We start from the raw sequence: 14,866 nt of genomic DNA on the forward strand, positions 1-14,866 counted from the left end.
TTACTTCACTCTGTATGACAGTCTCTAGATCCATCCATGTCTCTACAAATGACCCAATTTCGTTCCTTTTTATGGCTGAGTAATATTCCATTGTATATATGTACCACATCTTCTTTAACCATTCATCTGTCGATGGGCATTTAGGTTGCTTCCATGACCTGACTATTGTAAATAGTGCTGCAATGAACATTGGGGTGCATGTATCTTTTTGAATTATGGTTTTCTCTGGGTATATGCCCAGTAGTGGGAGTGCTGGGTCATATGGTAATTCTATTTTTAGTTTTTTAAGGAACCTCCATATTGTTCTCCATGGTGGCTGTATCAATTTACATTCCCACCAACAGTGCAACAGGGTTCCCTTTTCTCCACACCCTCTCCAGCATTTGTTGTTTGTAGATTTTCTGATGATGCCCATTCTAACCAGTGTGAGGTGATACCTCATTGTAGTTTTGATTTGCATTTCTCTAATAATTAGTGATGTTGAGCAGCTTTTCATGTGCTTCTTGGCCATCTGTATGTCTCCTTTGGAGAAATGTCTATTTAGGTCTTCTGCCCATTTCTGTATTGGGTTGTTTGTTTTTTTAATATTGAGCTGTATGAGCTGTTTATATATTTTGCAGATTAATCCTTTGTCCGTTGATTCGTTTGCAAATATTTTCTTCCATTCTGAGGGTTGTCTTTTCGTCTTGTTGGTAGTTTCCTTTGCTGTGCAAAAGCTTTTAAGTTTCATTAGGTCCCACTTGTTTATTTTTATTTCCATTACTCTAGGAGGTGGATCAAAAAAGATCTTGCTGTGATTTATGTCAGAGTATTCTTCCTATGTTTTCCTCTAAGAGTTTTATAGTATCCAGTCTTACATTTAGGTCTCGAGTCTATTTTGAGTTTATTTTTGTGTATGATGTTAGGGAGTGTTCTAATTTCATTCTTTTACATGCAGCTGTCCAGTTTTCCCAGCACCACTTATTGAAGAGACTGTCTTTTCTCCATTGTACATCCTTACCTCCTTTGTCATAGATTAGTTGACCATAGGTGTGTGGGTTTATCTCTGGGCTTTCTATTCTGTTCCATTGATCTATATTCCTGTTTCTGTTCCAGTACCATATTGCCTTGATTACTGTAGCTTTGTAGTATAGTATGGAGTCAGGGAGTCTGATTCCTCCAGCTCTGTTTTTTTCCCTCAAGACTGCTTTGGCTATTTGGGGTCTTTTGTGTCTCCATACAAATTTTAAGATTTTTTGTTCTAGTTCTATAAAAAATGCCACTGGTAATTTGATGGGGATGGCACTGAATGTGTAGATTGCTTTGGGTAATATAGGCATTTTCACAATATTGATTCTTCCAATCCAGGAACATGGTATATCTCTCCATCTGTTTGTATCATCTTTAATATCTTTCATCAGTGTCTTATAGTTTTCTTTTCCAATTTGTTTTCCTTTTATTTCTTTTTCTTCTCTGATTGCCATGGCTAGGACTTCCAAAGCTATGTTGAATAAGAGTGGCAAGAGTGGACATCCTTGTCTTGCTCCTGATCTTAGAGGAAATGCTTTCAGTTTTTCACCATTGAGTATGATGCTTGCTGTGGATTTGTCATATATGGCCTTTATCATGTTGAGGTAGGTTCCCTCTATGCCCGTTTTCTGGAGAGTTTTTATCATAAATGGGTGTTGAATTTGTCAAAAGCTTTTTCTGCATCTCTTGAGATGATCATATGGTTTTTATTCCTTAATTTGTTAATGTGGTGCATCACATTGATTGATTTGCGTATATTGAAGAATCCTTGCATCCCTGGGATAAATCCCACTTGATCATGGTGTATGATCCTTTTAATATGTTGTTGGATTCTGTTTGCTAGTATTTTGTTCAGGATTTTTGCATCTATGTTCATCAGTGATATTGGTCTATAATTTTCTTTTTTTGTGATATCTTTTTCTGGTTTTGGTATCAGGGTGATGCTGGCTTCATAGAATGAATTTGGGAGTGTTTCTCCCTCTGCAATTTTTTGGAAGAGTTTGAGAAGGATGGGTGTTAGCTCTTCTCTAAATGTTTGATAGAATTCACCTGTGAAGCCATTTCGTCCTAGACTTTTTGTTTGTTGGAAGATTTTTAATTATGGTTTCCATTTCATTACTTGTGATAGGTCTGTTTATATTTTCTAATTCTTCCTGGTTCAGTCTTAGAAAATTGTACCTTTCCAAGAATTTGTCCATTTCTTCGTGTTTGTCCATTTTATTGGCATATAGTTGTTTGTAGTAGTCTTTTATAATCCTTTATATTTCTGCAGTGTCGGTTGTGATTTCTCCTTTTTCATTTCTAATTTTACTGATTTGAGTCCTCTCCCTTTTTTTCTTGATGAGTCTGGCTAAGGGTTTATCAATTTCGTTTATCTTCTCAAAGAACCAGCTTTTAGTTTTATTGATCTTTGCTGTTTTCTTCATTTCTATTTCATTTATTTCTGCTCTGATCTTTATGATTTCTTTCCTTCTACTGACTTCGGGTTTTCTTTGTTCTTCTTTCTCTAGTTCCTTTAGGTGTAAGGTTAGATTGTTTATTTGAGATTTTTCTTGTTTCTTGAGGTAGGCTTGTATAGCTATAAACTTCCCTCTTAGAACTGCTTTTGCTGAATTCCATAGGTTTTGGATCGTCGTGTTTTCATTGTCATTTGTCTCTAGGTATTTTTTGATTTCCTCTTTGATTTCTTCAGTGATCTCTTGGTTATTTAGTAATGGATTGCTTAGCCTCATGTGTTTGTGTTTTTTACGTTTTTTTCCCCTGTAATTCATTTCTAATCTCATAGCGTTGTGATCAGAAAAGATGCTGGATATGATTTCAATTTTCTTAAATTTACTGAGGCTTGATTTGTGACCCAAGATGTGATCTATCCTGGAGAATGTTCCATGTGCACTTGAGAAGAAAGTGTAATCTGCTGTTTTTGTGTGGAATGTCCTATAAATATCAATTAAATCTATCTGGTCTATTGTGTTATTTAAAGCTTCTGTTTCCTTATTTATTTTCATTTTGGATGATCTGTCCATTGGTGTAAGTGAGGTGTTAAAGTCCCCTACTATTATTGTGTTAATGTTCATTTCCTCTTTTATAGCTGTTATCAGTTGCCTTATGTATTGAGGTGCTCCTACATTGGATGCATATATATTTATAATTGTTATATCTTCTTCTTGGACTGATCCCTTTATCATTATGCAGTGTCCTTCCTTGTCTCTTGTAACATTCTTTATTTTAAAGTCTATTTTATCTGATATGAGTGTTGCTACTCCAGCTTTGTTTTGATTTCCATTTGCATGCAGTATCTTTTTCCATCCCCTCCCTTTCAGTCTGAATGTGTCCCTAGGTCTGAAGTGGGTCTATTGTAGACAGTATATATATGGGTCTTGTTTTTGTATCCATTCCGCAAGCCTGTGTCTTTTGGTTGGAGCATTTAATCCATGCACATTTAAGGTAATTATTAGTATGTATGTTCCTGTGACCATTTTCTTAATTATTTTGGGTTTGTTTTTGTAGGTCCTTTTCTTCTCTTGTGTTTCCCACTTAGAGAAGTTCCTTTAGCATTTGTTGTAGAGCTGGTTTGGGGGTGCTGAATTCTCTTAGTTTTTGCTTGTCTGTAAAGCTTTTGATTTCTCCATCGAATCTGAATGAGATCCTTGCCAGGTAGAGTAATCTTAGTTGTAGGTTCTTCCCTTTCATCACTTTAAGTATATCATGCCATTCCCTGCTGGCTTGTAGAGTTTCTGCTGAGAAATCAGCTGTTAACCTTATGGGAGTTCCCTTGTATGTTATTTGTCATTTTTCCCTTGCTGCTTTCAATAATTTTTCTTTGTTTTTAATTTTTGCCAATTTGATTACTATGTGTCTCAGTGTGTTTCTCCTTGGGTTTATCCTGTATGGGACTCACTGTGCTTCCTGAACTTGGGTGGCTATTTCCTTTCCCATGTTAGGGAAGTTTTCAACTATAATCTCTTCAAATATTTTCTCGGGTCCTTTCTCTCTCTCTTCTTCTGGGACCACTAAAATGTGAATGTTGTTGCATTTAATGTTGTCTCAGAGGTCTCTTAGGCTGTCTTCATTTCTTTTCATTCTTTTTTCTTTATTGTGTTCTGCAGCAGTGAATTCCACCATTCTGTCTTCCAGGTCACTTATCCGTTCTTCTGCCTCAGTTATTCTATTGATTCCTTCTGGTGTAGTTTTCATTTCAGTTATTGTATTTTTCATCTCTGTTTGTTTGTTCTTTAATTCTTCTAGGTCTTTGTTAAACATTTCTTGCATCTTCTCGATCTTTGCCACCATTCTTTTTCTGAGGTCCTGGATCATCTTCACTATCATTATTCTGAATTCTTTTTCTGGAAGGTTGCCTATCTCCACTTCATTTAGTTGTTTTTCTGGGGTTTTATCTTGTTCCTTCAGCTGGTACATAGCCCTCTGCCTTTTCATCTTGTCTATCTTTCTGTGAATGTGGTTTTTGATCCACAGGCTGAAGGATTGTAGTTCTTCTTGCTTCTGCTGTCTGCCCTCTGGTGGATGAGGCTATCTAAGAGGCTTGTGTGAGTTTCCTGATGGGAGGGACTGGTGGTGGGTAGAGCTGACTGTTGCTCTAGTGGGCAGAGCTCAGTAAAACTTTAATCCGCTTGTCTGCTGATGGGTGGGGCTGGGTTCCCTCCCTGTTGGTTGTTTGGCCTGAGGCACCCCAACACTGGAGCCTACCTGGGCTCTTTGGTGGGGCTCATGACAGACTCTGGGAGGGCTCACGCCAAGGAGTACTTCCCAGAACTTCTGCTGCCAGTGTCCTTGTCCCCATGGTGAGCCACAGCCACCCCCTGCCTCTGTAGGAGACCCTCCAACACTAGCAGGTAGGTCTGGTTCAGTCTCCCTTGGGGTCACTGCTCCTTCCCCTGGGTTCCGATGCGCACACTTTGTGTGTGCCCTCCAAGAGTGGAGTCTCTGTTTCCCCCAGTCCTGTCAAAGTCCTGCAATCAAATCCCATTAGGCTTCAAAGTCTGATTCTCTAGGAATTCCTCCTCCCGTTGCCGGACCCCCAGGTTGGGAAGCCTGACGTGGGGCTCAGAACCTTCACTCCAGTGGGTGGACTTCTCTGGTATAAGTGTTCTCCAGTCTGTGAGTCACCTACCCAGCAGTTATGGGATATGATTTTACTGTGATTGTGCCCCTCCTACTATCTCACTGTGGCTTCTCTTTTGTCTTAGGATGTGGGGTATCTTTTTTGGTGAGTTCCAGTGTCTTCCTGTAGATGACTGTCCAGCAGCTAGTTGTGATTCTGGTGTTCTCACAAGAGGGAGTGAGAGCACGTCCTTCTACTATGCCATCTTGGTTCCTCCTGGGCAAAACTGTAGTTCTTAATTCATCCCAGAAGATATCAAGCTGCTGGGGCAGCCAGTCATTTTCAGGGAAGAACAGCCTGGAGAGAAAAGCACTCCACCTTTCCAGATCAGGGCCAACAGTGAAAAGATGAGGATGAGACCTCACAGGAAGACTCACAAGAGACTTCAGTGTGAATAAGAAGTGCTGGTATATATATTCCTTCAGGAAAAAAGTCCAGTGACCTAAGTGACCCCAAGAGAAATGATCAATAATATGCTTATGAAAAATACAACAAATAGCCTGACTGAGCCAAAATACAATTTATCTATTTTTCACAGTAATTACTTGTTATTAGTACTAGTGGTATGCACATGTGTGTTCAACTGACCCTACCACAATGGTACACAAGTACACACAGAATTTGATGTACACCATGTGTACTTTTCTCAGTCCCAGTCCTTGATGGGTATGTTCATATAGTAGGTACTCAATAGAATTTGGGAATATTCCTCCAATTTTATTCTCTAAACTAGATTGAAAACTACTTGAAGGACAATATATTTTCAGACTACATCAAGGGCTCCAACAAATCAGTAAGAAAAAGGTGAATAAGTAAAACAACAACAACAAGAAAAAACAAACAAGCAAAGGATATGGACCATTTCACAGAACGGGAAATACCAATAAAATGTGAAAAGATGCTCAACCTCATTGATGACTGGGAAAATGCAAGGCAAAATGAGGTATCGTTTTTTGACTCATATTTGCAAAATAGTGTAATATTATCAAGACACGTTCATACATTGCTTGCAAAAGTACAAGTTGGTTGGGCTACTTCGGAGGGCTATTTGCCGGTATCTATCTGCATCCTGAGTTTGAGGAATTCTCGAGCCGTGCGGGGGCCAGTTCGTACCAGCTTGCAAGAGCTGACGGTGTATAACTCGTCCCAAATCCAAGTTCAGTAATGAATATTAGTAGTTTGAAATTGGCCATGGTGGGAGAACTCACACAATGGAAATAGGACAAATGCTACAAATTAGCCCCTACCCCCTTTTATGGGAGACTGGTTGTTAAACATTTATCGTACTCCAGTCTATTTGCCAGTGTCTAGAATCTAAAAAGCGTATAACCCATGATATACCAATTCCTGTTTTCTAAGATATATTTGCACATGTATATAGGGAGGCATGTGCAAGTATATTCACTGCAGTATTGTTTGCCATGGGGAAAAATTGGAAACAACCTAAAAATCCATTGATAGGGAATTAAAGAAAAACAAAACCCAAACCTATTGTGTCTCTGTAATACTATGCAGCAGTTGAAATTAGTGAGGTAAATTTATATAAACTTTTGGGAGGAAAAATTTCTCTACCAACTTAGGTCTGACTGAGGGGAATGCGATGCACATGAACTGACAATACACAAATTAACAGGATAAAAATGTATTAATATTATGAATGCAGGACCACCCCATAGTACTCCCTGTACTACTCTAGAGTAGCTCCCAGAATAGCTAGGAGTAAAGGTTTATATACCAGGTTAATAGGAGGGGAGGGGCTTTGGGCTTCAAAGGATGGAAGGTCTGGTGAGATGTGTTTACACAATTTTGGGGGGATGTCCCAGTGCCCAGGGTCAGCCTCCCCAATATGAGCTGTAAGGGTGATGGGGGGAGAGTGCTGGCAGCTGGCTCTAGTAGAGCTCTGTTCTGATCAGATAAGGGAAGTTCTAATGAGATTTCTTTCAGCATCTTCTGTAGTTCAGATGCTTCCACTTTGAAATATTCTCTATATCAATTTGGTGGGTTGTTGGTCTCTGTAGTACTAATTTAGAAAAGTTCCAAAACATGCTTTTGAGGGAAAAAATCAATTTGCAGGATAATACATACAGTGTGATTGCACTTGTGTTACAGGAATACATAAAACAGTACTGTAAATATGGCCATATATGCAGGTAGGTAAAAATCATAAAAAAACCATGGAAGGCGATACACTCAAAGTGACCACAGAGATTATTGCTGGGGAAGAGGAGGAAGAAACCAGGATGGACGGTATTGGCCATAGAGGACTTTAGCCTTAATTATAAGGCTTAAATGCTTCTCAAGGACAATGTATCCATGTATTGTTGCATAAAGTTAAAACCAAACCAAAACAGCTCCTTGAAGACAGAAATGTCCATACACTTCCACCCAAAAGGCCAAGGTCCATGTTCTGAGCTCCTGGAATGGGAGGTACCCTCTTAACCCTGAAATATAATCAATTCCTCTTCCAGTGGCCTGGGCCTCTTGGGCAGCCCTATACTCCTCCTACAGGGCACCCTGGAAACTTTGTGGGATATCAGGCCTGATTAAGATCCATAACAGTCCCTGAAAAAAGATTATGAGTCTCCTCCCTTCTTTGTACTTATAATTTAAAAAAACTGAAAAAAACAAAAGAACTATGAAAGCACAGAAATCCTACAAAAGTCCTGATTTTTCCTAAGACTATGGTGATACTTTTGACAGTTGAAACATTTTTAATCTCTCAAAAAACTTAGCTGGAAGCATGTGCTTAATTCTGACTGACTGGGTGATTTAGCACCTGGCAAAATAAGGGTGAGAAATGGAACAAGTCACCAGCAATCTTCAGTTCTTTTCCAGGACAAGGATAAGATAAAATGGAAGGAAAGGATAAGAGTTTAAACCCTCGTTGTCTCCCCAAACCAGCTCCTTAACAAACCACAGTTAAGTGGTTTATTAATTGGCTAAGCTTCCAGGTACAAAACTAGGTGTGGTGTTCCATCTACAAAGAATGGCCCTGCTGTTATGCAGGAACCACTTCTCTCCGGGGGCTCATGCAGGGCAACAGGGACTAGCTGGGTCTCATCCCTCCAGCAGTGATTCTCTGGCTGCTTGCCCACAGGGGCTGCAAGTTGATTCTCCAAGGGTCAGGTGCCCCGTGAGGAGATTTCTCCAGCTCTTCAGGGAACTTCAGAATCAAATTCCCTTGGCTTTTTATTCAACAGCTCCCTATGTGTACAGGGAGAGGAAAGGGGACTGTTTGTTAAACTTTTGCCTTACTCTTCCCCATTTACTAAAATTACGTACATAAGCATAGATGCAAAGAAGGATCAGCTTTTTTCCACCTGTCTCAGCAAGGGAATTGGGTGGGTCTGATAACTTGCAAGGGAATTGGGTGAGTCTGATAACTTGCCCACTGGATACTCCTCTATTCGAATTATCTGGTTAGTTATTATTTATTTATTTATTATTTATTTTACTTACTTCCTGATACTGGGGGAAAAGATTTTTCTCTAAATTCCCTATAGACCATATTTATTTATTTATTTGTTTGTTTGTTTGTTTTCTTCACATGGCTTCTTTTTTTTTTTCTGCTTTATAACAAAGTGAATCAGTCATACAGATACATCTGTTCCCATATCCCTTCCCTCTTGCGTCTCCCTCCCTCCCACCCTCCCTATCCCACCCCTCCAGGCGGTCACAAAGCACCGAGCTGATCTCCCTGTGCTATGCGGCTGCTTCCCACTATCTATCTACCCTACGCTTGGTAGTGTATATATGTCCATGCCTCTCTCTCGCTTTGACACAGCTTACCCTTCCCTCTCCCCATATCCTCAAGTCCATTTATAGACCATATTTAAAGTGGTGGTACACTAACCAGCAAACGGTTACATCTATGGTTTAATGGATTATACAGTAAGTAATTTATGAAGTGATTTGCTTTCTTCCACCTCAGAGGGGATCTGGGGAAAGGCACCTCCTTGGTCTATGAGGTCCAAAGCCAGGTGGACCTTCAGTGCCCAGAGGATTTGGCACCTCACCTCTAGCCCCTACCTGGGCCGGCCACTCCAGGTTAGGCTGGGGCTCCAGGGGACAGTGAATGTTACCTGGCCCGTCTGCCTTCCTGGGCCATTCTTTGGCTGTTGGTTGACAGCAAATACAAACTCTCTGGGCAAAGTTCAGTTCTGCAGAGTAACAACCTTCACCCCCATTAAGTCGCCACAATTGAACTCTGCTTTGTGGGAAAGAGCAGGTAGGAATTTTTTTTTTTTTTTAAAGAACACTCATTCCGGGCTTCCCTGGTGGCGCAGTGGTTGAGAGTCCGCCTGCCGATGCAGGGGACACGGGTTCGTGCCCCGGTCCGGGAAGATCCCACATGCCGTGGAGTGGCTGGGCCCGTGAGCCATGGCCGCTGGGCCTGTGCGTCCAGAGCCTGTGCTCCTTAATGGGAGAGGCCACAACAGTGAGAGGCCCACGTACCGCAAAAAAAAAAAAAAAAAAAAGAACACTCATTCCGGGCTTCCTTGGTGGCTCAGTGGTTAAAAATCCGCCTGCCAATGCAGGGGACATGGGTTCGAGCCCTGGTCTGGGAAGACCCCCACATGCCGCGGAGCAACTAAGCCCATGCGCCACAACTACTAAGCCTGTGCTCTAGAGCCCGTGAGCCACAACTTCTGAGCCCATGTACCACAGCTACTGAAGCCCACACGCCTAGAGCCCGTGCTCCGCAACGAGAAGCCACCATAATGAGAAGCCCACGCACCGCAACGAAGAGTAGCTCCTGCTCACAACTAGAGAAAGCCCGTGCGCAGCAACGAAGACCCAATGCAGCCAAAAAAAAAAAAACACTCATTCCTTCCTGCAAAGAGCTGGCAGGGCATGAACGTGAATCTCATGGGCTAAGAAGACAAAGGTTGTTTTTTATGTTCTCCTTGCTTTCCCTTCCCTTTCCAGAATCTAGGCCCTGGGGATTCTCTTCAGGAGGCAGGTAAGCGACCCTTGAAAGAACAACAGACTTCACCTTCCTTCTCAATCGAGCCAGAATGGGCCCAGAGCTCCACCAGGGATGCTACAGTAACTGCTTGTGGCCTCACCTCCTCAAGGAGGGAGTAAGCCTTGGGGTTTGTTTAGTTGCACAGTCCTACGTCTGTTAGCAGTCACAGATTCTCTGACTCCAGCTACATTTAGCTTTGTTTGATTGTCTTCCACGGGAACACAACTGCATTAGTCTCCCTTTTCTCAGCTTTCCATTTATGACAACTCATCACCTAGAACCTGAGCCCCAGATTGTGAGCCAGATAAGATTCGGAATTGTAAACATCCACCAAGAGAAAAGGCAGGCCCCTTCCATGAAAAGGAGTGACCCTACCCATTCCTGGAAATGTGTTCCCTGTCCACCTCCAGATCCAAAAACATACCCCTCTATCTTCACAAGTTCACCTGATTTTAAAAAGCTTTGGCTTATAAACCTTTCCGGATGACTCCAGCCCCCTCTGACCTTTTTCTTTGCTGAAACTCTCACAGCAATTGTGTTTGTACCATTCAATTTAGCACTTAATTGGCCACTGACCTGAAATGCTTGTAAACTGCTTCATGGTTACTGGTTTCAGCTTCCTAAGAAGACAGTTCCTAACAGTAGTAATAATGAAAATAAAAATAGCAACAGCAAACATTTATATGTGCCAACTCTGTGCAGATATTATCCCAGGTGCTTTCTACATATTAACTCATTTTATTCTCCCAGTATGGCAACTGAGGTAGGTATTATTGTATTATCATCCCATTTTTACAAATGAAGAAACTGAGGCAAAGAGATGTTAAATAAGTTGCCCTAGTTTGCACAACTTGTAAATAAGAGCCAGGATTTGACCCGGGCAAAGAGCCCTTGGGTCTCTAAAAGATGTCTTTTAGACTATCTCCTAAATCCTATTTATCCTATAGTATCTAATCCTGTGAATTCGATTTATCATCCCTTAAAAAAAAAAACAGCCCTATTTTTCAGATGGGAAAACTAAACTCGCCTGAGGTCCCACAGTCAGGCCTGTGCAGAGCTGTGATTGAAACCTACATCTCTCTGACTCGTGTTTTCTTTTTCCCTACTAAATGGAACCACTGGATTTGATTAATACTCAATCATCACACCTCTGATGCTCATTCATCTCATGCACAATTGTGGAGACTTTTGTAGGCAGGGGGAGGGGGAAGCATGCAAAGATGATGAGATAAGGCCCCTCTCCTTAAGGAGTTCACAGCCATGTCGGGGGGTAGGGGTGGGGGGAGACAGATGCGCAGATAAAGAGGTGCACTAAAATGCTTAGGCGCTGTTATGGCAGTTGTGAAAGTTCAGCAGGCACAAAGGGATGAGGATGGAGTACTGAGGGATCCTTGTCTGTCACAGAGGGGAGTGAACTGAGACTTTTTATAATGTTTTTAATTCAAAGTTTTGTAATTAAAAAAGATTTTGTGATAAACTCTGTTGACCAGAAAATTCAACTAAGAGCATCCTGAGTATACGGATTCATTAGGTTTCTGCTGTAAATAATAATCCTCTCCAAATCCACTACAAATTATTGCTATTTTCTTGGTTGCCCCTGGCTCCATAAACTTTAGGGGATTGGTAGAGGTGGTGGCAGATTGCTTTCCGGGAATTCATGAAACTCCTGACACTGAATGAAAAATTCAGTGAATATGTGTATGTCTTTTTTCTGGGAAAGAGAAACCATAGCTTTCATTGGATTCTTTAAGACATAAAGTATCATCCAAAAATTAAGAACCACTAAAATGATGCTTTGAAGGTATACTTGAATGTATAACTATATCAACATATATATGGATATAGATATATGTGTGTGTATGTATGTATGTATATATCCCCTTACTTTGATGTGCCTAGAAAGTGTCTAGAAGGAAACACACCTTCCAGACTGTTAACAGCAACTACTTCAGGGGAGAGAGACTTTTTTTTTTTTTTTTTAATATTTATTTATTTATTTGGTTGCACTGGGTGTTAGTTGCGTTATGCAAACTCTTAGTTACAGCATGCATGTGGGATCGAACCAGGGATCAAACCCAGGCCCCTTGCATTGGGAGTGTGGAGTCTTATCCACTGCACCACCAGGGAAGTCCCGAGACTTTTTTTTAAAAGCAAAAGGCAAGGAAGACTGATTCTATACAATTCTATACTGATATAAAAATTAAATAATCTTTAATATTTTTAATGAGCACGTGTTACTTTTTTTTTTTTTTTGGCTGCACCACGCGGCTTATAGGATCTTAGTTTCCTGACCAGGGATCGAACCTGTGCCCCTGGCAGTGGAAGCGTGGAGTCCTAACCACTGGACAGCCAGGGAATTCCCAAGATGTGTTACTTTTATAATTAAAATGTAAAAAAAACAAAAAAATCTGACTTCTGTTCTACTGTACTGTGGGTAGACCATGTTGAGAAAACCATAACAGTGAGGAAGTGGCTGCTACAGAATTCACTATAGACATTATTATAATGAATTAATGAACAAGAGTTATGCTGTATTTAGTAAGCTTGGGTCATGGTTGTCCAGCAAGGATAAGGATAATCTTCTGCCTGTCTGGGTACTGTGGACAGCCAGGAAGCCCCATGTGGCAGCAGACTCATCTTGCACATTGTCCTAGAGATGGGTGGCATTGAGTGAGGCCAAGGTAATAAGAAATAGCATCAGGCTCTACAAAGGACATTAGCAGCCTCAGCACAGAGACAGGTCTAATGTGGATGCAGGTTGCATGTGACGCTGGACCTCACAGCCCTCAAGGTCATATCTCCATACAAAAATCATCACTGGAAAAATGATCATCATCTAAACACAATGAGCTAGGACATAGGTATTTTCTACAAGCACATTTTATTCCCTTGGTGAGTCTGGCAGATAGAACATAGAGATGGAAGACAGTACCCTAAGGTCTCTTCCTGATGACGGCCTTGTACAAGTCCTCTGCCCTGTCCATCCAGATGTTTCCCCATTTTGACAAGATGATAAAATAGCTTCTACAAAAGCCTCCAAATCAGTCATTCTGAGATCAGTGCCAAATTTTAGCCATGGTTCTAAAAATAGCCAGAATATGAATCATATAAAATTCCCAAATTTATTTTCATTTCTTTAATGTGAAAACAGTATAATAGCAGCATTAAGGATTTTAACTATTTTCATTATTCAGCCTAAATTCCTTTTAAACTAGAAGTTTAATCTCTTATTCCACTTGTGCAATCAAACCCATATTTCCCCCCTTCCCATTTCTCCCCCACCTCCATCCTGTAAATCAACAGAACTTGAAACCCTAACACTAGCAAGAAACAGAAAACTAGCCAAGAGCAGGTAAGAGAGAAACAAAAGGCCTACTTACAGTGCTTGGTGAGTAAAAGATGTAAATACCCATATTTTGCTATCTTCTCATGTATAGGCTAAGTATTTTATTCTGATAATATATGTACTAAACTTGTAAATTATGTTGGTTGGCACCATTTATCTGACAGGAAGCAGGCTGAGGCAGGTTCCTTTGCAACATAAGCTAGTGAGCACGGCATGTAGTTGTGACGTGGTAAGAGACGTTTATGGCTGTCCCCAGATGAGGGAGAACTGACTACACTTAGATAAAAATTGCTATTTCTCAAATTTTGAGGTAAAAAACTGTACACTTTGCAACTAGAGTTAAATGCAAACTAATTATGTTCTATTTACGTTTTCCCTTCTGCTGGCTAAATCACCATCTGAAATATTTGAAAACCTTGGCTGGGAAGTTGGACAGTTAAGAATTATAAGGTGGCAACTGTCTCACAAAGGCCCATCTTTTCCAACATCCTGTTCTTTTAGAAAAATATCAAATCATTTCTGATCTGACTCCAGAAGGCCTCCTTCTATATCCTTGTTCCTTCACTGGTCTAGATATTTGTGTACTTCAGAAAACAATATTTTCTAACGTCTGTTTAACATTTATTTTCCTTTAATTTCTATTATATTCTGTTTTCCAAATTTTCACTCAGGTCTAAAAAAAGAACTTCAATAACTACTAGCTTGACACAATGTCAGCTATTTAAGACTTCAGATACTCAATGTGATCGTTTGCTTTTCACCACCTGCTTGCATTTGGGAAAGACTAAGTTAAACTAAACTTTAAAATGCTGCAATTCCTTTTGAATCATCGTTAAAGCAAGACTTGGGGAAGAGAGGTTATATAAAGGAAAGAGGAGCCTGTAATAGTCGAATTTAAGCCTCCACTGATGAAGCTGATAGGAACCAGAGCCTCCAAGAAAGGCAGTCCTGAGAATAAGGCCAAATCCTTTGCTCCCTATCAACATGAAACTGCTAAAGTCTGGAGATTCTTTCTGACTTTATTTTGAAAGCAACGTTTGGCTTGTCTGTACTGTTTCTAAACAGACTGAAGTTACAGTGCTTATGGTTTAAGCAGGGACAATTTCTACAAGGCCCAATTCAGGCTGAGGATTATTTTTATTTTGCTCCACATTTCCTGAACTCAAAATAAAGTGGTTTTAACCTAGGATTATAGAGGTAGGGGGTCTGCTGGGACCCTTATGCCAGTTTTCTCCTTTCCTGGTCCTTTCTCCATGCTTGCACCATCCCCAGGAAGATGTCCTAGTATAAGTAAGTGCCCCTTGCAAAAATTTACAAAAACAGGTCAGTACCAGAAAATACAAAAACCAGATAATATCCAATAGGCAAGAAAGGGAATGATTTAGTCGCATACTTTCTTAGAGGTAATACAAACTGATGTTAA

The sequence above is a fragment of the Mesoplodon bidens genome (genome assembly GCF_964165515.1).
Source record: "Mesoplodon bidens genome assembly, chromosome: 14".
NCBI lineage: Eukaryota > Metazoa > Chordata > Mammalia > Artiodactyla > Ziphiidae > Mesoplodon > Mesoplodon bidens.